The sequence below is a fragment of the Panulirus ornatus genome, chromosome 41, assembly GCF_036320965.1.
Source record: "Panulirus ornatus isolate Po-2019 chromosome 41, ASM3632096v1, whole genome shotgun sequence".
NCBI classification, from domain to species: domain Eukaryota; kingdom Metazoa; phylum Arthropoda; class Malacostraca; order Decapoda; family Palinuridae; genus Panulirus; species Panulirus ornatus.
The window spans coordinates 15,595,424-15,622,274 of record NC_092264.1 but is presented as its reverse complement, the minus strand read 5'-3'; the positions used below and the strand labels follow the sequence as shown (position 1 = coordinate 15,622,274).

At 48.7% G+C, this 26,851-nt stretch overlaps 1 pseudogene; it reads right to left on the bottom strand.

The window, feature by feature from the left end:
* Positions 1 to 26,851, bottom strand: part of LOC139761705 (uncharacterized) — a 311,982-nt pseudogene that overhangs the window by 158,529 nt on the left and 126,602 nt on the right.

Here is a 26,851-nt window from a genome sequence, read left to right as displayed (position 1 = left end):
CTTGCAAAGACTTGCCATAGTTCTTCCTTTTAATACTTTTATACTTCCTGAACGATCCCCATACGAGGAATTATTTGATCCACCTCAACCGAATCTCACTTTACGAACAAAGCCTGAGGACTTGAGGATCATCATTCCGATGAGGGATTGGAATATGTTCAGAAAGGATTGGAATATATTCACAAAGGATTGCGAGAGTCTGCTTCCGGCATGGCAAGACTAAATATAGAGAGCCATAAAACAGATCCTTTGCCAGGTAAACTGCGCCCCAGGATCTCTGAGAATAATCCCCTCCCCCGGATAATCCCCTCCCCCGGATAATCTCTGCTTCGGTGAGTCTGGTCAACAAATCCCCCCCCCCCCCCAGGTAAACTCCGCCCCGGTACCTTTGGTCCACAAATCCTCACAGGAAAAGTGTGGGCTGGTACCTCTGGTCAACAGATCCCCAAGGTAAACTCCGCCTCAGTACCTGATGTTAACAGGTCCTCACACCAGGTAAACTCCGCCTCAGTACCCGAGGTCAACTGATCCCCAAAGTAAACTCCGTCTCGGTACCCGAGATCAACAGGTCCTCATCCAAGGTAAACTTCGCCTCGGTACCTGATATCAACAGGTCCTCATCCAAGGTAAACTCCGTCTCGGTACCTGATATCAACAGGTCTTCAGTAAACATCCCAGCAGTGGGCACAATCATCCCAACCCGACCCCTGCCAGTCAGGGTCCCAACCAACTGTAGATCAATAGTCCCAGTGCTGTCCACACTGTCCCCCAGCCAGTCACTCCCACAACGTCCCTCCACCAGTCACTCCCACACCGTCCCTCTACCAGTCACTCCCACATCGTCCCTCCAACAGTCATTCCCACACCGTCCCTCCACCCGTCACTCCCACATCGTCCCTCCACCAGTCACTCCCACATCGTCCCTCCACCAGTCACTCCCACAACGTCCCTCCACCAGTCACTCCCACACCGTCCCTCCACCAGTCATTCCCACACGAACACGAAATGTATACAAGGTGACCTTCAGACTGAAGGTAGGAAATCACAACCAGTAAATAAGACCGAATTCCCTTTTTTTCCTTCACTACACGAAGAAAAACCTAATATTTCTTTAATTACTAACGAGGCAAAAAAGGAATCAGAGACACTTTTGGCCCACGATCAAACAAAAATGGAACCTCAGCCAATGGCAACACAGTAATGGCCTCCATCCTGAATATATCGATGCTGTGACTTCCTCAACTATACCCTACGCAAGATACCTAAATCCCCACGTACTTAGGAGGACTTGAAGGCCCAAGGGCTTCGCCAGGTCCTCGAGATAACCAAGACACCATCCCCCCCAGGGACCTCATTCCACGTACTTCCCCAACAGACACTGGAGCATATGTGGACTTCCAGGAAGTCCTGTGGCGAGGTAAAGACCCCGAAGACACACGAGTCTCCGAGGGACTGTTGAGGATAGCATAGTGCGAAGACGCTTCGACTGGTTGCCCTGAAGTTTGTACACCTTGTGGGACACTTCCTTTTCTCTCGCTGTTCTCATCCATGCCAGACGCTCTTCGCTCTGACTGCTAGCCTTCCCAGGTGTTCCTGCGTATCTGGGATGTGCTCAAAATGACATTCGCGACGCGAAATTGTAGAATTTATCTATCAAAAATGATCCTCCGACTTATACAGGTCTTCCGTCTCTCCTTATGTTTTTCCGGACGTGAGTATGATTACAAGACCACAGCCCCAGAACGGAGGTCTGGTCTATCTTCATAGGTGAAGTGAGGGAATGAGAACTGCAAGAATGGTTCCATCAGTCTAGTGGAAATCCTCCTGTAAAGTGTGGTTCCTCCAATACAGTATAATTCCCTCAGTATGGTATGGTTCCTCCAATACAGTATAGTTCCCTCAGTATGTTATGGTTCCTCCAAAACGGTGTAACTCCTCCAACAGGTTGTCCTTCCTCCTATACAGTGCTGTGCAGCGCCTTCAATATAGCCAGCAACCAGCTGTTAGTCTGGTGCCTGTCCAGCTGTGGTCAGACGCCAGCTGACACCTCGAAGACACAATACAGACAGGAAGAGTCTGGTGGGATGGCTGTGGTATGTGGCCACTCACACGTCCCTCACTCTGCTCCATCACACAGGACGCTACCGGGCAGCAGGAGGGAAAGAAGCGGTAAGACCCGAGCTTTGTTAAGAAGCATTGCTGGCCGTTGTCAAGTGGTGGGTGACACCACGATGTTGGAAGATGTTGTTCGGAGCAAGCGGAAGGCCAGCAGCACCACAGTGGTGACACCCCACTGTTGTTCGATGTTGTCAGGAAGCTGGAGGAAGGTAACAGTGGTGACACCCCACTGTTGTTCGATGTTGTCAGGAGGCTGGAGGAAGGTGACAGTGGTGACACCCCACTGTTGTTCGATGTTGTCAGGAGGCTGGAGGAAGGTGACAGTGGTGACACCCCACTGTTGTTCGATGTTGTCAGCAGGCTGGAGGAAGGTGACACTAAGGTGGTGGTACCAGGCCCCAGTGTTGTCACATGTGGTCAGGAGGAGAAAGTAAGGGGGGGGGGAGGCAGCCTCACGGTGGTGGCATCAAGGTGGCCAGCTGTTGTCGAACGCCAGGGGTTGTCAACACCACGGTGGTGAGCCCCCCCCCCCCCCCAGTGTTGTCAGCTGTTGTCAGGAGGACAGCACCACAGGAAGGGGGGGGGGGGTGGTAGGTGAGGTGGAGGGAAGAGCCACCCTCAGCGCTGTAATGCCAGACGTACAAATGTTGGCGGGCAGCGTCGCCAAAGCACCAGCGAATCCTCTTACGGCTCCCACAATACACTGTCGTACCCAAGCAGTGTGGATCACCACTCACTCACCCAGTCCGAGAGCCGAGCTTGCTCCCGCGCCCCAGTTCCGACAGGGGAATTCGCTGAGCTGAGCTGAGAGAGAGAGAGAGAGAGAGAGAGAGAGAGAGAGAGAGAGAGAGAGAGAGAGAGAGAGAGAGAGAGAGAGAGAGAGAGAGAGAGAGAGATAATAAGGTAACTTTGGGGTACGGAACAAGATTTTTTTTTCCAAACCCGTAAGTTCTTTTTCTATTTCTTTTCAATCTCGATCATACAATCTTTTTTCATCTTTTTTTTTTCTTATGATTATCTTTTATCTAACTTCCCGATGGTGTAAGACTTCACGTCTTCACTTGTGTTTTCCCACGTCTATCCTGACACTTGTTTAATTCCTACATCTGTCCTGCAGCGGTACAGTACCACCTGGTTAAAGAAAAAAGTAAACTTCCAGTCCCTATCCTCCTTCCGTGTGTGCTATGGTCCTCATCTATGGTCATCTCCCCGTTTTCTAAGGGGCATTTATCTTCAATAGTGAGCGAGAGAAAGCGGGCATTTCGAGTGAGAGGAAAATGAGTCTAAGAGGAAAACCAGTGACGAAATGACTTTGCTTTGCAGGTGTCAACAGACCTGACCCCTATAAAGGCAGGGAGGTTATAGGAAGAGGAGGAGGAGGAAGGAGGAGGAGGAGGAGGAGGAAGAAGAAGGAAGAGGCAGATGAAGGAAGAGAATTCCACAGATTTCCTTCACGAGGTATGGAAGGTGGCTCACTCTTGAAGGTTCTTTCATGAGGACACCTGCCTCTCACTAGGGACCTCCTCAACCAGACTCTCTCATCTCAGGGAGTAAGAGACCATCTCTCCCTCAACACACGGACCCCATCCAACAGACCATTCATTCAGTGAACGTATGATTGTCCGATACATTGTCTCTACAAGATTTTCTTCATTATTCACTGGTTACTTCACTCATATATTCATCATATTTACAACGTCTGCTATCACTATAATGTTTATTCACAATAATTCTGTCCATATATTCACCTCAATTGAGATCAGTGCCGTACACAAGCATCTTGCACTGAACTCTGTTCAGCTGTCAAGCTTACCTGAACGTGCAGGAGGGTGAAAGGCGTGCACGGGATAGATACATTGGAACAATGTGGTGCACATCATATGTGAATGCAGTAATCTATCATTCATTTTCCCTATCCCAATGATGCCTTACCTCTAAATTGATCATCAATAGGTTCCTTTATAATCATTACTTATAACTTCATGGACTATACCTGTTGACGATAATGATCTATACTTCAATCTAATTTCCCTGTCTCCTTTCTTAAAGAGAGGCACAACCATCTTGCTTCTCTTCCATTACCTTAGTATTGATCCTTCATCGAGTGGCTTTCTGAAGACCTTCTCTAGTGACCAGTCAAAGGTTTCAGCACACATGGAGAGGAGGGATACCATCAGGGCCACGTGCCTTATATGGGTTTGGATCACTCACCAGCGGTATTCTCGCCTCGTCTATTGATTCCGGGTGATGTATAAGACCGTCCTCCACCCCAGCCAGGTAGTGCTGGGAGCACACGTCCTCAATACACTTTGAAATTCAGCATTTGTACCCCACATCCATCCTTCTCCACGACGGAAGTCCTTCAATCCCAGTCCATTAATCTGATTAAATGCTTCTGAACGGATGACTTGCCTCTCCAAAATGAGTGGGAGGGCTTCAGCTGTTCACTGGCATGCCAAGCGTTTGAGATTAAAGTCAGTTTCCATTTTCTATTTCTCTTTCTCCCGCCTTCCGCCGCTCATTTCGAGCACTATCTCAACCATGGCTGACTCCTGCTGTGTCTTCTGTGCCTCCTCTACAGTACGCAGCTGCTCTCGCTAACCCTTGAGCACGTACACGGAGCCATAAGTCTCTCTTCTGTCGCCCTGCCTCACCTCAGATGGTCATCTCCTCATCCCCCTTTTAGGGTAGAACTCACAGGACCTCCTACGAGACATGAACTCACAGGACCTCCTACGAGACATGTCTGCAGTCAGGGTTGGGGGGGGTCAAACCTGGGTTATACTGCCGAAGACGTTCATCACTTCGATGAACTGAGTTCACCTGTGTGGCCTGTTGGTGTCTGAGTTCGCATCTGCTTCGAAGACCATCGTCGTCCAGAGGGACCACGACATGACCATCGTCGTCCAGAGGACCACGACATGACCATCATCGTCCAGAGGACCACGACATGACCATCGTCGTCCAGAGGACCACGACATGACCATCGTCGTCCAGAGGACCACGAATGGTGTGGCTATAGAAGGGTAAGTAAGGCCTCCTCCCTCCTGGTACAGGGGACCGAATCCACGTAGACACCCGACTTTTGTATTTATTTTGTAATCTTTTGTTGCGAGGGGGAAAGTCCAAGTGATGTTCACGCTGCTGTACCATCCCCGACGGGGCCCCCAGAGAGCAGTCACACGAGGGGGGCGGGGGCGCGCCCCGGCTCCCCATGGGTCGGTCTCGGGCTCCCTAGGCCGGCTGTGGGAGCAACCCCGGGGGCGGCCTGGAAGCCCCCCCAGTCTACCGCCCCCCCCAAGCAAGGTCAGCGGCAGCGCTCCTAGGTCGGCTGCGCCCCCCTAACCCCCCCCCAAGGTCAACCGGGGGCGGGAGTCGAGCCCGGAGCAGAGTTCCACCCGCTGGCAAAAGGCCTTCACCAGCCAACCTGGACTTGCCTCAGTCCTGTGGCCACCACACAACCTCCATCACGACTACAAAATCTCCCTTCCTTCCTTCCTTCCCTCCTTCCTTCCTTTCTTCCATCCTTCCATCCTTCCTTCCTTCGTTCCATCATTCCTTCCCTCCTTGATTCCTTCCATATTTCCTTCCTTCCTTAATTCCTTCCTTCCTCCCTCCCTCCCTTCCTTCCTTCCTTCTTTCCTTCCTTCTCTCCTTCCCTCCTTCCTTCCTTCATTCATTCATTCATTCATTCATTCCCTCTTTACTTCCTTCTTTCCAGTACAGTTGTTCGCAGCTGTTTCTCTTCTGTTTGTATGGTATTCCCATTAATTCTCTCTCTCTCTCTCTCTCTCTCTCTCTCTCTCTCTCTCTCTCTCTCTCTCTCTCTCTCTCTCTCTCTCGAGGAGTGGGGCGACACAGGGACCTGGCCCCATCCACCCCCACGCACCATCCCCAGCACCACACAGCCAGCAGTTACCACCATCTCTCGCCTCCCATCACCAACTGACTCCCAACACATCCTCCACAGTGAGGGGGATGGGCAGCAGTAACTCCTCCACCCTCCTAACCATTCCTGCAGCTGGCTGCAGGAACTCCTCCTTTCCCCTCCGATCCACACGGCCCTCACGCACCATTCACAGTGGCTCCTGCCGGTAACTCACACGAGGCAAAACAAGGAACACACAACACTATGATAGACATTGCCCTGTGTTGCCCCTAAGAAGTAAACTCCATTTCCATACGCCTGCCACGTAATAGGTCCTGGGTTCGAGTCCTGGTTGTTGGAGGGTATCATGTGTTCTATAAAACTGAGCGTTCATATGCAATATATATATATATATATATATATATATATATATATATATATATATATATATATATATATATATATATATATATATATATATATATATATATTATTCTATATTATACTTTGTCGCTGTCTCCCGCGTTTGCCAGGTAGCGCAAGGAAACAGACGAAAGAAATGGCCCAACCCACCCCCATACACATGTATATACATACGTCCACACACGCAAATATACATACCTACACAGCTTTCCATGGTTTACCCCAGACGCTTCACATGCCCTGATTCACTCCACTGACAGCACGTCAACCCCGGTATACCACATCGCTCCAATTCACTCTATTCCTTGCCCTCCTTTCACCCTCCTGCATGTTCAGGCCCCGATCACACAAAATCTTTTTCACTCCATCTTTCCACCTCCAATTTGGTCTCCCTCTTCTCCTCATTCCCTCCACCTCCGACACATATATCCTCTTGGTCAATCTTTCCTCACTCATTCTCTCCATGTGCCCAAACCATTTCAAAACACCCTCTTCTGCTCTCTCAACCACGCTCTTTTTATTTCCACACATCTCTCGTACCCTTACGTTACTTACTCGATCAAACCACCTCACACCACACATTGTCCTTAAACATCTCATTTCCAGCACATCCATCCTCCTGCGCACAACTCTATCCATAGCCCACGCCTCGCAACCATACAACATTGTTGGAACCACTATTCCTTCAAACATACCCATTTTTGCTTTCCGAGATAATGTTCTCGACTCCCACACATTCTTCAAGGCTCCCAGAATTTTCGCCCCCTCCCCCACCCCATGATATATATATATATATATATATATATATATATATATATATATATATTATTATTATTATTATTATACTTTGTCGCTGTCTCCCGCGTTTGCGAGGTAGCGCAAGGAAACAGACGAAAGAAATGGCCCAACCCCCCCCCCATACACATGTATATACATACGTCCACACACGCAAATATACATACCTACACAGCTTTCCATGGTTTACCCCAGACGCTTCACATGCCTTGATTCAATCCACTGACAGCACGTCAACCCCGGTATACCACATCGCTCCAATTCACTCTATTCCTTGCCCTCCTTTCACCCTCCTGCATGTTCAGGCCCCGATCACACAAAATCTTTTTCACTCCATCTTTCCACCTCCAATTTGGTCTCCCTCTTCTCCTTGTTCCCTCCACCTCCGACACATATATCCTCTTGGTCAATCTTTCCTCACTCATCCTCTCCATGTGCCCAAACCACTTCAAAACACCCTCTTCTGCTCTCTCAACCACGCTCTTTTTATTTCCACACATCTCTCTTACCCTTACGCTACTCACTCGATCAAACCACCTCACACCACACATTGTCCTCAAACATCTCATTTCCAGCACATCCATCCTCCTGCGCACAACTCTATCCATAGCCCACGCCTCGCAACCATACAACATTGTTGGAACCACTATTCCTTCAAACATACCCATTTTTGCTTTCCGAGATAATGTTCTCGACTTCCACACATTCTTCAAGGCCCCCAGGATTTTCGCCCCCTCCCCCACCCTATGATCCACTTCCGCTTCCATGGTTCCATCCGCTGCCAGATCCACTCCCAGATATCTAAAACACTTCACTTCCTCCAGTTTTTCTCCATTCAAACTCACCTCCCAATTGACTTGACCCTCAACCCTACTGTACCTAATAACCTTGCTCTTATTCACATTTACTCTTAACTTTCTTCTTCCACACACTTTTCCAAACTCAGTCACCAGCTTCTGCAGTTTCTCACATGAATCAGCCACCAGCGCTGTATCATCAGCGAACAACAACTGACTCACTTCCCAAGCTCTCTCATCCCCAACAGACTTCATACTTGCCCCTCTTTCCAAAACTCTAGCATTTACCTCCCTAACAACCCCATCCATAAACAAATTAAACAACCATGGAGACATCACACACCCCTGCCGCAAACCTACATTCACTGAGAACCAATCACTTTCCTCTCTTCCTACACGTACACATGCCTTACATCCTCGATAAAAACTTTTCACTGCTTCTAACAACTTTCCTCCCACACCATATATATATCATCCCTGGGGATAGGGGAGAAAGAATACTTCCCACGCATTCCCTGCGTGTCGTAGAAGGCGACTAAAAGGGAAGGGAGCGGGGGTTGAAAATCCTCCCCTCTCGTTTTTAATTTTCCAAAAGAAGGGAACAGAGAAGGGGGCCAGGTGAGGATATTCCCTCAAAGGCCCAGTCCTCTGTTCTTAACGCTACTTCACTAACGCGGGAAATGGCGAATAGTTCTGGTTCTAACTCGAGCTAAACTGTGTTCAAGAGTTCCAGTTACCATCATTATGCCACAAGACAAATGGCCTTTACAGGGCGAGTTTGTGTGTTAAACAATGAAATCTTAAACCTTATTACCTCCCCATCATTATGCTGGAACGACCTCTACTGCATTATTACTGGAAAGCTCAGTACTGTGAATATATTCCAGGGGGGGACGAGCGCTGGAATAAACTCTGGAATGACAGTCACTGGAATATGTTTGGAAAGATAATTATTGGAATATATTCTGGATGGATAGACATTCTGGAGTTTATTCTAGAAAGACTAAAGTTGAAATACATTCTGGATCAAGGACTGGAATATGCTCTGGAAAGCCAATTACAGGAACATATTCTGGAAAGACGAATACGAATTCTTCTCTGGAAAGAAAAACGTTAAATATTTTCTGTCAACTTCTGAACTATGCTCTGGAAAGTCAGGAACCGAAATATAATTAGGAAAGGCGAGTGCTTCAAAGCATTCCAGAAGGTGAAGAACTGGAATACATTCCTAAAGCCAGTTAATGCAGCAATGCTTCAAGCAGCGAAAGGATGAAAATGCTGGAAACTTTATTAATGAAAAATATAAAATAAATTGAGGTACCTTAATCAGAATTCTGGATACTGGAATACTTTCTGCATGTCTGAGAGCTGAAAGTCTCGCTGTATCCTGGAAATTCAGGTCGTGGCGCTAAGAATGAAATCACTGGACTGAAACAGATCACGAAACGATCCAGTCGCGAAACGTGTGATCAAGAAAAAGCTCAAAAATGGAAACCATTTTGCTAATAAGTCTTCTGGAAACCTGGGATTCGAAGAACCAGCACTGGAATGTGTACACAAGTTGAGCGCTGGAAGAAAGTATGACACTGGAATCATGACTGTAAAGTTCGTTATAGAAATGAATAGTTCAGTGGTGTGCCGGAAGACCCTGGAGATTCCAGGACGCGTTCGTTGATGCTGGAGAACTAAGACCCGGATGCAGAGACCCATAACAAAGGCACGGGGTCTTCTGTTATACACTGGAACGCTGGAATGATGCTAGCATTATAACCACAAGCACTTCACCGAAGCTCCAGAAGCTCCAGTGCGAAGTTTGAGAGTGCTGGGTGCAAGGAAGGCTAGCGGCACGTAGCCAGGTTGGGTACAGACCTGTGTCAATGGACACAGCTACAGGAGGTCAGGCAGGCTACAGAGCAAAGGTCTTATAACGTCAGGCCCACAATGCTCCAGTCCCCGAGCTAAGAGCAACGCTGCCAGCACGACCCTGGTGAATCTTTGAAGGACGACCCTGGCGAGTCTTTGAAGGACGACCCTGGCGAATCTTTGAAGAGCGACCCTGGCGAATCTTTGAAAGACGATCCTCGCGAATCTTGAAAGATGACCTTCGCGAATCTTTCAAGGACGACCGTGGTGAGTCTTTGAAGAGCGACCCTGGCGAATCTTTGAAGGACGACCCTGATGAGTCTTTGAAGGACGACCCTGGTGAATCTTTGAAGGACAACCCTTGCGAATCTTGAGGGAAAAACCAGAAATTTTGAATCATTCTTTGAAATATGCGAATCATAGCCTCTCTCTCTCTCTCTCTCTCTCTCTCTCTCTCTCTCTCTCTCTCTCTCTCTCTCTCTCTCTCTGCAGAAAAGTGGAGACTTAAAAAGTGACATTCTGTAGCATAGCACTTATCTCACTTATACTTATATCTCCCCCCGAGATCCACTTTCCATGAAACTCCTGGTGAAACCAACGACCTCTCTCTATAGACTCCGGCAGCCCAAGACGGCGCTACCTCCAGCAGCAGGGTAATGCAGGCTTCTCGAGGAGAACAAGAAGTTCTTCAACGAGACTGCTGTACCCCCCGGGGCGATACAGCCTCGTCAGTACACATCGGTGGTGGGGGACATTTCTGTACCCGTGGGGCCAGCACCACCTCTTTGTTCTGTACCCTCACACACATTACAGACATTTGGATAGCGTGAGAACTTAACATTTTCATCGCCTGATTCATCTCGTTAATCCACCACTTTGATACGATCAATGCATTTTATAAAGTTACCCTCTTACTTTTCTCTCTTCCACAGTGGCAAAATCTATGACCCTCTTACTCCTCTCTCTTCCAAAATGGCATGTCCAACAAACTATGTGTATCATGCAGCGCCACCTCGTGGCCAGGAGACGCGCCCACCCCGCCCCGCCCACCTCCCATGATGGACACCAGCCACACAACCCACTATTCAGAACTCCGGTCTATACACCCAAGGAAATCCCCAGGTTATGCAAACGCAAACATAATGTCAGAAATCTTCAAAATCCTTTTTTCTTTTTTTCTTTATACACAGAGCGGCACAGCACAACATGACCTCATCTTTGGCCATCTCGAGTGAAAGCAAAGAGTGGGGACAAAACAGAGAGGAGAAATGAATCAAGTCTACACAGGTGTTCGTGGACCTGACGCTTAAAGGAAGGAAGGAAGGAAGGTTATAACAAGAGGGAAAGACATAGAAAGAAAGGATGGGAATGCCACAGCTTAGCTGTTCGAGGAGAGAGAAGAAGACGTAGGCAACGTAACGGTCAATTCTCGTGTATCCGGACGCCACACACAAACAGTGGGAAGCGGCAGATAGACACGCGCGCGTGCACGCGTGCGCCGCGGGGTCCCAAACCTCGGGGTTGGGTTAGGGTGGTGTGTGGGGGTGGCACACACAGAGAGACACCCCACCAGAAAAAGTCAAGAATAATAAAATATATAATATATAAAATATATAAAATATATAAATAATAAAATATATGAAATACATAAAATAAAATATATGAAATATGTAAAATAATAAAATATATGAAATATATAAAATAATAGAATATATAAAAATATATAAGATAATAAAATATATAAAGTACATAAAATGAAATATATAAAATATATAAGATAATGAAATATATAAAATATATGAAATAATAAAGTATATAAAATAAATAATATAAAATATATAAAACATATAAAACAATAAGATATATAAAATATATAAAATAATAAAATATATAAAATACATGAAATAAAATACATAAAATATATAAAATGATAAAATATAAATGTATAGAATATACTCCAAGTTCAGACAACATACTTACTGTGGGTTGGGTTATATGGGTCGGCTTCGTGACAGAGATCCACCGGCCATGAAGAAGGCGACTCTGGCCATCATCTGAAACACAAGATAACAGATCACGGTCAGGCAACCTGACACATTTGTAAGAGACACGTTCTTCACTTCCAACGCCAGAATTCGTCAAATATTCCACCCTTGTCCCTCTTTTTTTTTTTTTTGTTTAACCTCCCTTAACTTCTCTCAGTATTTCTATCAATATATATATATATATATATATATATATATATATATATATATATATATATATATATATATATATATTATCCCTGGGGATAGGGGAGAAAGAATACTTCCCACGTATTCCCTGCGTGTCGTTGAAGGCGACTAAAAGGGGAGGGAGCGGGGGGTTGGAAATCCTCCCCTCTTTTTTTTTTTTCTAATTTTCCAAAAGGAGGAACAGAGGGGGCCAGGCGAGGATATTCCACAAAGGCCCAGTTCTCTGTTCTTAACGCTACCTCGCTAACGCGGGAAATGGCGAATAGTTTAAAAGAAAGAACGAAATGTATATATATATATATATATATATATATATATATATATATATATATATATATATATATATATATATATATATATATATATATAATTCTGTATCTTCATTCTGTTATAATCATTCCTGTCATGATATTGACAGAGGCGCTTCACCAAACACATGACTATGTTAGCACGGAAGGGAGGATCGTAATTTCCATCCACGCAGTTCAATTGACGCTCCCAGGTAGAAAGCTGTTCATATGTGACCCAAAAAATAAATATGTGTAATGAATGCAGCCGGGGCCTCTTCCTGCCCCTTGTAGGTATCTGTAAGTCTGAGAGGGTCGACGACACAACAGATCTGTGGGACGATTTTAGTGGATGAAGAAGGAGGAGGAGGAGGAGGAGGAGGAGGAGGAGGAGGAGGTGGAGGACGAGGAGGAGGAAGAGGAGGAAGATGAGGAGGAGGAGGAGGAGGAGGAGGAGGAAGAGGAGGAAGAGGAGGTGGAGGACGAGGAGGAGGAAGAGGAGGAAGATGAGGAGGAGGAAGAGGAGGGGGAGGAGGAGGAAGAGGAGGAGAGGAGGAGCTCCTTGGACTAAATGTGACCTGAATGTAAACAAGGGTTGGAGAGGGATGGCTCGGTGGGACAGTAACCGAAAAGATCAAGTCGGGTATTAGCCAGGAGCCCGGGACGACCAACCACACCATCCCTGGGGTAGTCAGCTGTCAGGCAGGCCAGGTGACACCACATCAGGTGACCCCACACCAGGTGACATCACACCAGGTGACACCACACCAGGTGACATCACACCAGGTGACACCACACCAGGTGACACCACACCAGGTGACATCACACCAGGTGACACCACACCAGGTGACATCACACCAGGTGACATCACACCAGGTGACACCACACCAGGTGACACCACACCAGGTGACACCACACCAGGTGACATCACACCAGGTGACACCACACCAGGTGACATCACACCAGGTGACATCACACCAGGTGACACCACACCAGGTGACACCACACCAGGTGGCACCACACACCACACCAGGTGGGTCATATAGAAGCTCTCAGGCAGGCCAGGTGACACCACACCAGGTGACACCACACCAGGTGACATCACACCAAGTGGGTCATATAAAAGCTGTCAGGCAGGCCAGGTGACATCACACCAGGTGACATCACACCAGGTGACATCACACCAGGTGACATCACACCAGGTAACACCACACCAGGTGGGTCATATAGAGCGTCCGGGAGGGTTCCACGGTAAACGGATCTGATTACCGGGTCATGCCACAGGGACTGAAGACATGCACGCGTTGACCTCCCTCCTGACACGACACATTATCTCACACCGAGGCTTCGGAATGCATGAGCAGGGCTGCTGAGTTAGCGACCCACAGGTTCGGAAAAGTCACTAAAAATTTTGCAGGCAAGCAGGCGGAGGTGTCTGACAAGGGCAATTATAAAGGGAGTTAGATATGGGGTCGATATATACGACATTACATAGTGAATTCATGAATAAGACGCCCAGATTATTCCTACGGTTGGTACAGAAGCCCTGACACCATGTGAAGATGTACAATTTCGCTCTGCAATGGAATAAATTCAGTCAACAGAAAACAAGACAGAAGCAATAAATGTGGGAGATTGTAGCAGACGCAACAGAAACTGGGGATCTCCTGACGGGCGACCGTGAAGGTAACAGACAAATTGATCTGACTGGATATTGCTCTTTAAAACAAGTGATCCGAGATACAACGGCAGATAATAACATAATAACGGTAGGTAATAGCATAACAACGGCAGATAATAGCACAACAACGGCAGATAATAGCGTAACAACGGCAGATAATAGCACAACAACGGCAGATAATAGCACAACAACGGCAGATAATAGCACAACAACGGCAGACAACAGCATAACAACGGCAGACAACAGCATAACAACGGCAGATAACAGCATAACAACGGCAGATAACAGCATAACAACGGCAGATAATAGCATAACAACGGTAGATAATAGCGTAACAACATTCTACAATAATGATTTCCACGAACGGGAGATCTCATCAGCGGTTGTGAGGTGAGCGAAAGCTTGGTAATGGTGATCATAATACTGTTCACTTCACGTATAAGCCACAGTCTCGATTTCAAAGATAACAACATGATTGTAGATCGGCAAACTTCGACGAACTGTGCCGGGACGCTGGTCATGCCGACTGGATGAAGTCTCTTAGGCGGGGAGACACAGTTGACAAAGACGTGAAATGACTTCAAGATTAAGATACTTTCTCTTACGAGAGACGCAGCGGCCCCATGGAAGGTGGAAATGAGTAGAGATATGAGCCAGGTTGCATGGCTGACGAAGGTGAAGATTTAAAGTATCAAAGAAAGACGTATATGGCATCTAAGATGGCAATCAACAGACCACGAAATGTAATACAAGAGTAACGAGATGTGACAGGAAGAAAATCAGAACTAGTAAAAGACTGGGATTAAAAATAAAATCTAACAACGAAATGAAAACAAAAAATCTTTAAAGTTCTTTAGATAGTTAAAAATAGGACGAGCAATATGAAAAAAAAAATCAATATAAAAAAAATCAAAGATTCTATTGGTCCATCATTTAAAGAAAATGGCTCCCAGCTGCCTCTTACAGTTCTTCCCCTTTCCCCCCACCCCCTCACTTCTGGTCCTCTCCCAGCTCCCTCTTACAGCTATCCCCCCCTTCCCTCCGCCCCCAGTCCTCTCCCACCTGCCCCTTACATCTATCCTCTCCCCTGCCTCCAGTCCTCTATGACCTATCCCTTACAGCTACTACTGACCACATATATGGTCCACTCCGACACCCTATTCACTTTAATTCATTCCAGCAACTTTGCTCACCCGCCCATGTTCATTCCCTTCATCTCACCCATTCACGGCCGACTCGTTCCGCCACTCAAGATCCACTCAGTCCTATCCCCTCACTTCCGTGGTGCGGAGGTCAGAAGTTGCTGACTATGATTCTGTGGGCTTGGGTTCCAGTCCCCGCCCCGGGCAGCCAGGTTTCAACCAGCCAAGCCGCTCTCAGTCTCCAGTGAGGCTGGCTAATGTAGGGATCACCCGACGTAGACTGACGACTCCAGGCACACGTCCTCCACACACGACCGTCACAGATGAACAGGTCGGCTGCAGGAATGGTATTCAAGGAGTCGGTGACGGCGAGGCAACCTCGTATGGCAATTCACTCCCTCTATCTCTCTCTCTCTCTCCCTCCCACTCACTCAGCCCTCGCGACTACCCACACACACGGCTCCTCACTACACTCATTCATTCTGTTCACCAACTCCTGATACCATCCACTCTATATTCACAAGGGTCCTGTATTTACCATTCATTTTCTATGTATTCACTGTCCTTCATTTTCCATCCACTCGGTTCATACCACTTCATTCATTTCACTCACTGCCACCCGTCGTACCCCACTGCATTTCCACCGCTGTTTCACTCGGTCCAGTGACTGGATCAAATGCCCCCCACCCTGCTGACCCATACACCCTCCACTGTGTTCGTACAGTGTGGTCTAGCGCGTAACCCACTCTCCTCAGAGCCCTGAGGAGCGGCGTGGTACACATACCGCCCCACACTACAGCGAGTAGCAAGGGCATGTATCACTCACTCTCCTTGTCTCGTCGTCTGTCTCCTGCGCCAACAGACCGTTCTCATCCTTCCACGGAGATGAAGGTGATGAGGAAACCTAGAACGGAATCACCGTAGAGAAAAAAAAATGAGATTGATAATAACGAGAGATGGGAGGGAGAAAAAAAGAGACTCGAGACGAACCCTAGTGTATTTTGGTATTCATTTTCCGACGTTCCTTATTCTGCCTGGTTCCATCTACCAGGTCCAGATGGCATCAACCAGGGGTCACGCCTGCCAACCACCTTCCCACCAGCTGCCCACACCAGCGTCGTCCCACAACAAGAACTACATAAAAAAAACCAGTCTAGATACTTATTGTCAAAATGTATGTGAGGGACTTCTATCTAGCTATGAAGAGTTCCTTGACACGGTCTTCATTTCACCCTGTTCTTGGAAGGCCCAGCGAGAAGAGAAAGACTGTGTGGTCGTGTGTGTGAGCTGCCTGCATAATGTGGGAAGGTCGGGTCGTCTTAAGCCAACGCTGAGACGACCCGTTACGAACAGGGAGGAACGCTTCCAGTGTCACGCTGACCAAACGACCAGGGAGGAACGCTCCAGTATCACGCTGACCAAACGACCAGGGAGGAACGCTCCAGTGTCACGCTGACCAAACGACCAGGGAGGAACGCTTCCAGTGTCACGCTGACCAAACGACCAGGGAGGAACGCTCCAGTGTCACGCTGACCAAACGACCAGGGAGGAACGCTCCAGTATCACGCTGACCAAACGACCAGGGAGGAACGCTCCAGTGTCACGCTGACCAAACGACCAGGGAGGAACGCTCCAGTATCACGCTGACCAAACGACCAGGGAGGAACGCTCCAGTGTCACGCTGACCAAACGACCAGCGAGGAACGCTCCAGTGTCACGCTGACCAAACGACCAGGGAGGAACGCTCCAGTATCACGCTGACCAAACGACCAGGGAGGAACGCTTCCAGTGTCACGCTGACCAAACGACCAGGGAGGAACGCTTCCAGTGTCACGCTGACCAAACGACCAGGGAGGAACGCTCCAGTATCACGCTGACCAGTGACTCAGTCTAGCACTGAGGTTGGCGGGGGTCTCCCATAGAACATCAACTGGGCTTCCCAGACGCCAGACCATGGTCATGGTGTCTGGCACGGGTGGGTGGGTGGGTGGGTTTGTGGACACGGAGAGGGTGGTGGCACAAGAGGACCCACGGAGGACCATGGTAGGGTGGGACGACGGGCCACCCACAACCCCCTTCCCCCCTCCCTCCCAACCTGAGCCCAGACCATCACAGAAACGAGGTTTTTTTTCTTTTTTTTTCATTCCCCGACGGTGGTTTGGGCGGAGGTAATGACGCGCACTTCACCTGGCACGAGCTAACGATGTTAATGACCCAGGCAGAGACCAGCAACCCCCCCTCCCCCCTCCCCCTAACCCTGAGCCTTCCCACCACACCCCAGCCTTCCCACCACACCCCGGCCTTCCACCACACCCCGGCCTTCCACCACACCCCGGCCTTCCCACCACACCCCGGCCTTCCACCACACCCCGGCCTTCCACCACACCCCGGCCTTCCCACCACACCCCAGCCTTCCCACCACACCCCAGCCTTCCCACCACACCCCGGCCTTCCACCACACCCCGGCCTTCCCACCACACCCCGGCCTTCCCACCACACCCCGGCCTTCCCACCACACCCCGGCCTTCCACCACACCCCGGCCTTCCCACCACACCCCAGCCTTCCACCACACCCCAGCCTTCCACCACACCTCAGTCTTCCACCACACCCCGGCCTTCCACCACACCTCGGCCTTCCCACCACACCCCGGCCTTCCACCACACCCCGGCCTTCCCACCACATCCCGGCCTTCCCACCACACCCCAGCCTTCCCACCACACCCCAGCCTTCCCACCACACCCCAGCCTTCCCACCACACCCCGGCCTTCCACCACACCGCGGCCTTCCACCACACCCCGAGCCTTCCCACCACACCCCGGCCTTCCACCACACCCCGGCCTTCCCACCACACCCCGGCCTTCCACCACACCCCGGCCTTCCACCACACCCCGGCCTTCCCACCACACCCCGGCCTTCCCACCACACCCCGGCCTTCCCACCACACCCCGGCCTTCCCACCACACCCCGGCCTTCCCACCACACCCCGGCCTTCCCACCACACCCCGGCCTTCCCACCACACCCCGGCCTTCCCACCACACCCCGGCCTTCCCACCACACCCCGGCCTTCCCACCACACCCCGGCCTTCCCACCACACCCCGGCCTTCCCACCACACCCCGGCCTTCCCACCACACCCCGGCCTTCCCACCACACCCCGGCCTTCCCACCACACCCCGAGCCTTCCCACCACACCCCGGCCTTCCCACCACACCCCGGCCTTCCCACCACACCCCGGCCTTCCCACCACACCCCGGCCTTCCCACCACACCCCCAGGCCTCCACCACACCCCGGCCTTCCCACCACACCCCGGCCTTCCCACCACACCCCGGCCTTCCCACCACACCCCGGCCTTCCCACCACACCCCGGCCTTCCCACCACACCCCGGCCTTCCCACCACACCCCGGCCTTCCCACCACACCCCGGCCTTCCCACCACACCCCGGCCTTCCACCACACCCCGGCCTTCCCACCACACCCCGGCCTTCCCACCACACCCCGGCCTTCCCACCACACCCCGGCCTTCCCACCACACCCCGAGCCTTCCCACCACACCCCGGCCTTCCCACCACACCCCAGCCTTCCACCACACCCCGGCCTTCCCACCACACCCCGAGCCTTCCACCACACCCCGGCCTTCCCACCACAACCCGAGCCTTCCACCACACCCCGGCCTTCCACCACATCCCGGCCTTCCACTATACCCCAGTCTTCCACAACACCCCAGTCTTCCACAACACCCCAGTCTTCCACCACACCCCGGCCTTCCACCATACCCCAGTCTTCCACCACACCCCAGTCTTCCACCACATCCCGGCCTTCCACCATACCCCAGTCTTCCACAACACCCCAGTCTTCCACCACACCCCAGTCTTCCACCACATCCCAGTCTCCCACCACACCCCAGTCTCCCACCACATCCTGGCCTTCCACCACACCACGGCCTTCCACAACACCCTAGTCTTCCACCACACCCAGGTCTTGCACCACATCCTGGCCTTCCACCACACCCCAGTCTTCCACCACATCCCGGCCTTCAACCATACCCCAGTCTTCCACAACACCCTAGTCTTCCACCACACCCAGGTCTTGCACCACATCCTGGCCTTCCACTACACCCCAGTCTTCCACCACATCCCAGTCTTCCACCACACCCAACCTTCCACCACACCCAAGTCTCCCACCACACCTTAGTCTTCCATCACCTCCCCCACCACCACATTCCCACCACACACGAGCCTCCCATTTCGACACACCCTCCCACCACACTGCCATGCTCTGTGCATGCGCAAATCACTGCGCTAAATCCATGGTCAGTCCTAGACAGGAGTCTTAATTGTCAACAGCTTACCACCTATCATTGCCATCGCACTAACAACCACGTAGTGGGTATACAAACTACTCCAACAACTATTAATGTATTAACATAGTTTCTACACATATCGATAATCGTGTGATGATGATCTCTGTATCATCACTGTTCTTATTTGCATACTTCTCTGCACGTCCAACCCTACTGCATATCACACTTGTGATAAGTCCTTAATCACTTGTTTCTGGTGGTTTGTACGGTATACGTCACCAGAGAGAGAATGAAGGAATAATAAATGAACGAAGCAAGAAGTAGAGGCCGCAACTGACCACCCGCTCGCCTGGGTACAGCCCCGCCTTCCCCAGCTGACTACCCGCTCGCCAGGGTACAGCTCCGCCTTCCCCGGCTGATAACCCGATCGCAATGGCACAGCCTCTTCTTCCCCGACTGACCACCCACTCGCCAGGATACAGCCCCGCCTTCCCCGGCTGACCACCCGCTCGCCTGGGTACAGCCCCGCCTTCCCCGGCTGACCACCCGATCGCCAGGGTACACCTCCGCCTTCCCCGGCTGACAACCCGATCGCACTGGCACAGCCTCTTCCTCCCCGGCTGACCACCCACTCGCCTGGGTACAGCCTCGCCTTCCCCGGCTGACCACCCGCTCGCCAGGGTACAGCCTCGCCTTTCCCGGCTGACCACCCGCTCGCCAGGGAATAGCCTCGCCTTCCCCTTCTGACCACCCACTCGTCAAAAAAGATGACGATGATCAATCGGGAAGATATGGCAAAGACTGATTTCTTTTTCTTTTATTTCAGCGAGGGTTTCTAGCCATGTTTCTAGGTCCGTGGGCAGAGAAACAGATGATCTTCAATCCAAGGAGCCTCTTGTAGCTCAAATTCCTGCAACAACCGAGACTTTTCTCTGTCTGGTTGTGTTTACGCCTATGGAGAGTCTTGACCACCCGAGCATCCAGGGTCCACACACTGTGGTGAGGACTGACGGATATTGGAAAGACGTTCATAAACCACGGAGGGATATTCCACCACAACCATCCACGAATATTCCAACAAAATCATCCACAAATATTCCACCACAACCATCCACGAATATTCCAACATAACCATCCACGAATATCCCAACATAACCATCCACGAATATTCCACCATAACCATCCACGAATATTCCACCACAACCATCCACGAATATTCCACCACAACCATCCACGAATATTCCACCACAACCATCCACGATTATTCCACCACAACCATCCACGAATATTCCACCACAACCATCCACGAATACTCAACCATAACCCACGAATATTCCACCATAACCACCGACGAATATTCCACCACAACCATCCACGAATATTCCGCCATAACCATCCACGAATATTCCACCATAGCCATCCACGAATATTCCACCACAACCGTCCACGATTATTCCACCACAACCATCCACGAATATTCCACCACAACCATCCACGAATATTCCACCACAACCATCCACGAATATTCCACCATAACCCACGAATATTCCACCACAACCACCGACGAATATTCCACCACAACCATCCAGAATATTCCACCATAACCACCCACTAATATTCCACCATAACCATCCACGAGTATTCAACCATAACCATCCATGAATATTCCACCATAACCATCCACGAATATTCCACCATAACCATTCACGAATATTCCACCACAACCATCCACGAATATTCCACCATAACCACCCACGAATATTCCACCATAACCATCCACGAGTATTCCACCATAACCATCCATGAATATTCCACCATACCCACCGACGAATATTCCACCACAACCATCCACGAATATTCCATCATAACCATCCACGAATATTCCACCACAACCATCCACGAATATTCCACCACAACCATCCACGAATATTCCACCATAACCACCCACGAATATTCCACCACAACCATCCACGAATATCCCACCGCAACCATCCACGAAGACTCCAAGCCAGAGGCCCTTTTCACCGGCGCTTCGATCATGTCAGGTGCGGAAATGAAGCTATGGCCTCGGTAGCTCCTGGTAAGATCAGCTGTGTGATGGACATTAATACACTGTCCATCGCGGCCTACTATAAACACATACCATGTGTTATGTATGAACCGGTACGTGTATATGAGGCGGTCAGGGAAAACCATGGAATGGTCTGTGGGGCTTGGGGTCAGGCTGGGGCAGGTAGGGGGTCTCTGGTTATGCTGCATTACACATGACTGCTTCAGTCTGGATGTAGGGTAATGAGGCCACTGCTATATATTCCTTTTATATCCACGGGGAAATTAAACACGATAAGTTCCCAAGTGCAATGTCGTGTAATGATCACATCATCAGGGGAGACACAAGAAAGAAATATAACAGTCAGTCGATATACAACGAAGAGATGTAGCTAAGAAGCCATTTAGTAAACAAGTGACTAACTATATATATATATATATATATATATATATATATATATATATATATATATATATATATATATATATATATATTTTCCCTGGGGATAGGGGAGAAAGAATACTTCCCACGTATTCCCTGCGTGTCGTAGAAGGCGACTAAAAGGGAAGAGAGCGGGGGGCTGGAAATCCTCCCCTCTCGTTTTTTTTTTTTTTTTTCCAAAAGAAGGAACAGAGAAGAGGTCCAGGTGAGGATATTCCCTCAAAGGCCCAGTCCTCTGTTCTTAACGCTACCTCGCTATCGCGGGAAATAGCGAATAGTATGAAAAAAAAAAAAAAAAAATATATATATATATATATATATATATATATATATATATATATATATATATATATATATATATATATATACAAACGTGTGTGTGTGTGTGAGTTTAATTACCTATCTAACTTCTTGCCTGTACGAGGAGAAAGTTTCTTGCAATTGTAATGCCCATCTGTCTATTCTCTGGCATTTAACCGAAATTTTTGTATGTCGTCTTCACTGACCATGTCGTCAATTTTTCTTTCCCATTCATCCATCAATTTTATATTGACACTTCCTTCTTGTAACAAGTTTTGTTGTGTAATATCATGTCGTAAACTCTGGATCTGCCATCTCCGCACCTCTCCAAGAACTATTAGACTGTCCACGTCATCAACCTGTTTTAAAATCATATGATTATAATAATCTGGTCACCTCTCACTCTTAATCATATGGTCACCTCTCAGTCTTATTCCAATGAGGGCGCCAATGAGGCGCATTTAAAACCTTAAGCCTTTCCCTATAACTCAGCTTTCTTAATTCTAGTACCACTTTGCCCTCCTCTGGACCTTCTCTATCAGCTCTTTCTACTAAGTGAAGTGACCAAACTTGAGAAGCATACTTTCGTTTCATCTTTACATTCGATGTGAACAGTTCGCTGGTTATTTCCTCGTCAATAAACTTGAATGCTGTTCTAGTGTTCGCCGGCAGACAGTTTGGTCTCCGTGACTATTCTCTTACGCTGGATCTCTGGCGAAAGATTAGGGACAATGGCGACTCACAAGTCTTTCTCACACAACAGATTCCTGTAGATTATTGTCTGCCATGGGATCATAACATCAAAACCACCTCTCACTGTCGCCCGTCCTCCTGGCGTTTACTGGGTTTGACCTTCATCAAGCACGTATCAGACCAAATTGGAGTTTGCCAAGGTCCCCTTGTAAGCTGATGCAGTCTCCCGATGCTGTTCACTTCCCTCTGGACCTTTGCCTCGTCAGCAGACACATACAGATAGAAGTCCGAACCGTCAGGCAAGTCATCTATCTACCTGAATGTGTGTGTGGGTGTGGGTGTGGATGTGTGTGGGTGTGGGTGTGGATGTGTGGGGGTGTGGGTGGGTTGGTCCATAACCCAAGGATGAGGTAGCAAGACTACTACCCACGTATCTCCCTCGCGGTGTAGAAGGCGACCAGGGAGGTGGGAGCGGGAACGACGCAGGGAGGAGGGAAGCGGGAGGGAGCAGGTGGTTGGGGGGTGGTGGTGTGGGAGAGGGGGGCTGGATATTCTCCTGAACAGTTTCTTCCGTCTATAAGTGGGAACAAAAGGCGCCAAATGAGAAATTTTCCCCCAAAGCTCGTTCGTCTGCACCTGGCACCACCTCGCTCGTTTGGGAAAAAACGAACGGGTAAGAAAAAAATTATATATATATATATATATATATATATATATATATATATATATATATATATATTCATCAATGGGGTGTACATTAATAGGGTTGTGTAGCTTTTGTGCGTATAAAGAGCTAGTCTGTGTATACCCAGCGAATCAGTTTTCTTACCCTAACTTCAGGTGCTTCCTCAAGTCTACCAACATGACGTCTCTGTTCTCTGGGATGAATTTTCAAAAGGTCTATACAGTCATACACGGGGTCTACAGCCCCTCGACCAACAAGTCCCTGTGTTCGCTAAATGTGTTCAACGTTCATGTGGGGAGCGCTGACAACATTCCTCCTCTCTACTGTGTCGCGTCTCGAAGATCTGAACCAGATCATATGTTTACATCCGAAACGTTCGGAGGATCTGAACCAAACCATATGTTTCGATCTGGAACGTCTGGAAGATCTGAACTAGACTCTTTGTTTACATTTACAGCATCTGGGAGATCTAAACCAGACCTTTTATTTACATCAGCGTCTGAAGGATGTGATCGAACACTTTGTGTACATCTATAACGTCTGGAGGATCTGAACCGACCACATGTTCATATCTGCAACGTTTGGAGGATCTGAAACAATCCATATATTTACATCTATAACGTCTGAAGGATCTGAACCTGTCCATATGTTTACATCTGTAACGTCTGAAGGACCTGATCCACACTAAATATTTGAACAATAAACGCTTCGCTATTCCTTGTCATAGAAATTACCTCCCTTTCTTATGTCCACCCTTAAAACAGCCTTAACACTTAGAAATAACTTCCCAGTATATTCAACAAGATATGTTAAAACCATAATGCCTATGAAGCCCCCGTCACATACGTGATCCAGAAACACAGAGGTGTTAGCTTCACGCAAGGTTTCGAAAACCACTTTAAAACAATTTTAAGTACATTCCAACTAAAATCAAAATGCCTAACATCTTAGTGTGGCGTTTATCAACGTTGTGTTTGTTTCGAAGCCTTGTGTCGTATGGCGGGTATCGCAAAAGAGGAAAATGATACGAGTGGAAAGAGAGGGGAGTGAAAGTGAGCCAGGAAAAAGAGATTTTCTGTGAAGAAATACCAAGAGAGATTGAGTACAGAATGGCAAAGGGTGCGAAGTACTTGATGCAAGAGGAATTCTGAACAGACGTAAATCCAAAATTACCATAATTTCCTGCAAATTATATCGAATTACATTATATTTCTTTCCATGCAAAGTTACACAAAGGCATACATGGAGCGGATAATTCACTGAACTGTGTGTTGATATTACTGGAAGGCTTATGTTATGTGTCGTGGGACTGAGAGATGTTTGGTGTCACTTATAGCCAATGACGAGAATACATTCAGGATAAAGTTGAATGCTACTGTTTTTTTTTCTCAACACGGATGATCTGATTCCACACAACAGTGCCTGATCCTTTACCAATGGCTCTGGGTATATCACGACCTCTCATCTCCCGCATGAGTCGCGTCGAACTTGTAGTTTATTGAACGAAGCCATGAATGGCAAAGTAGTGGAAGCCTCTCTCTCTCTCTCTCTCTCTCTCTCTCTCTCTCTCTCTCTCTCTCTCTCTCTCTCTGGGTGGGAGGGGTGATATTCTCTCTCTCTCTCTCTCTCTCTCTCTCTCTCTCTCTCTCTCTCTCTCTCTCTCTCTCTCTCTCTCCAGGGGGGGTGTGGGTGGGTGGGGGGAGTGATCTCTTCCAGTCGATCCTCGAGCGTGACCGTAAGCGACGTGTGACCCAAGACATGGGACTGAGGAGTTGACGACAATCACAGACGCGCGCAGGTCCCAGGCGTTCGCTGCCACAGAGAGAAGTCGCCGACAACTGACTACACTTAAGGCGACTGTTGTGGAATCTCTAGGATGTCCACTGTGTGTCCAGCTGTCATCCTGTGCGTCAAAATCATTCCGTTACCAACGCTGAAGACGTCAACAAAAGACGATACTGGATAAATATGAACCGTATTCAGTCAAACTTTTTGTAATTACTTTCCTCATTATTGAGTAATTATCAACCCTCCTCAGCGCCCCAGATGAGGGCATGGTATGACCTGCGAGTGTGTGACGCGTCAGAGACGCCAGTTACCTTTTGGGGCAACGGGGGGCGCGGGGTGGGGTCGCTGTTACGTCACACCACACCCACTCGCCCCTGACCTTTCTTAACCCCTTCCCAACCCTCGAGATATCTATTGGCTTGGGGTAATAGATAATCAGGGTTCCCAACCACTTTAACACCTTCCCTGTGGCCTCCTCACACAGGACTAAACCCAGTCTTTGATGTGGCGAAACGAGTTTAACGGAGGAGATGAACTCCAGATTTACATGGTAGTTAACACCAGCTACACCCTCGAGTTAAATCTGCAGTTAACACAGCCACACTGTATCTGTAGTTAACACAGCCACACACTGTATCTGTAGTTAACACAGCCACACACTGTATCTGTAGTTAACACAGCCACACACTGTAGAAGCATAGCCACAGGAACCATACGTACAAAACTACAGAACTGGAACTATACTTAACAGAGCCACACACTGTAGAACTAGATGTACCGTTAATACACACAACAGCGTAAGACTAGAACAACAGTTAACATAGCTACACACTGTGGGGCCAGAAGTATGCATAACACAGCCACACACTGGAGAGCGAGAACCATGGATAACACGGCTCCAGCACTGCTGACCTAGAACCGTAGTTAACAAAGCCATAAACTACAGAGATCGATAGTTAACACGGCCACACGAGAGAGAGCTATTCAGGAACACACAACAGAGCTATAACAATAGCTAACACAGCCTCAGCTCTATAGCCAGCACACAAAACCCTCACCGTGATGTGACGCTTGGGAAAAAAATTTCAAAACGTATTCAGAAACTAATTATATTATATTATAGCCAGAACAATACAGGAATGTAAAGCGATATAATATAATTATAACTATAATTATTTTGATATAATAATATAATCATGGGCCTCCGTGGTGCAGCGGTTGGGGTTGGTGACCACGAAGCATGGGCAGGCTGCCCAAAGGTCAGATCAGCACGGGTTCGAATCCAGGCTCTGGCAGCCGGTCCACAGTACACCCAGCTGTTCATCCTCCCTTTGGAGGAAGTCGTTAAATGAAGTACCCTGCCTCAGCCTAGACCAACATAAAG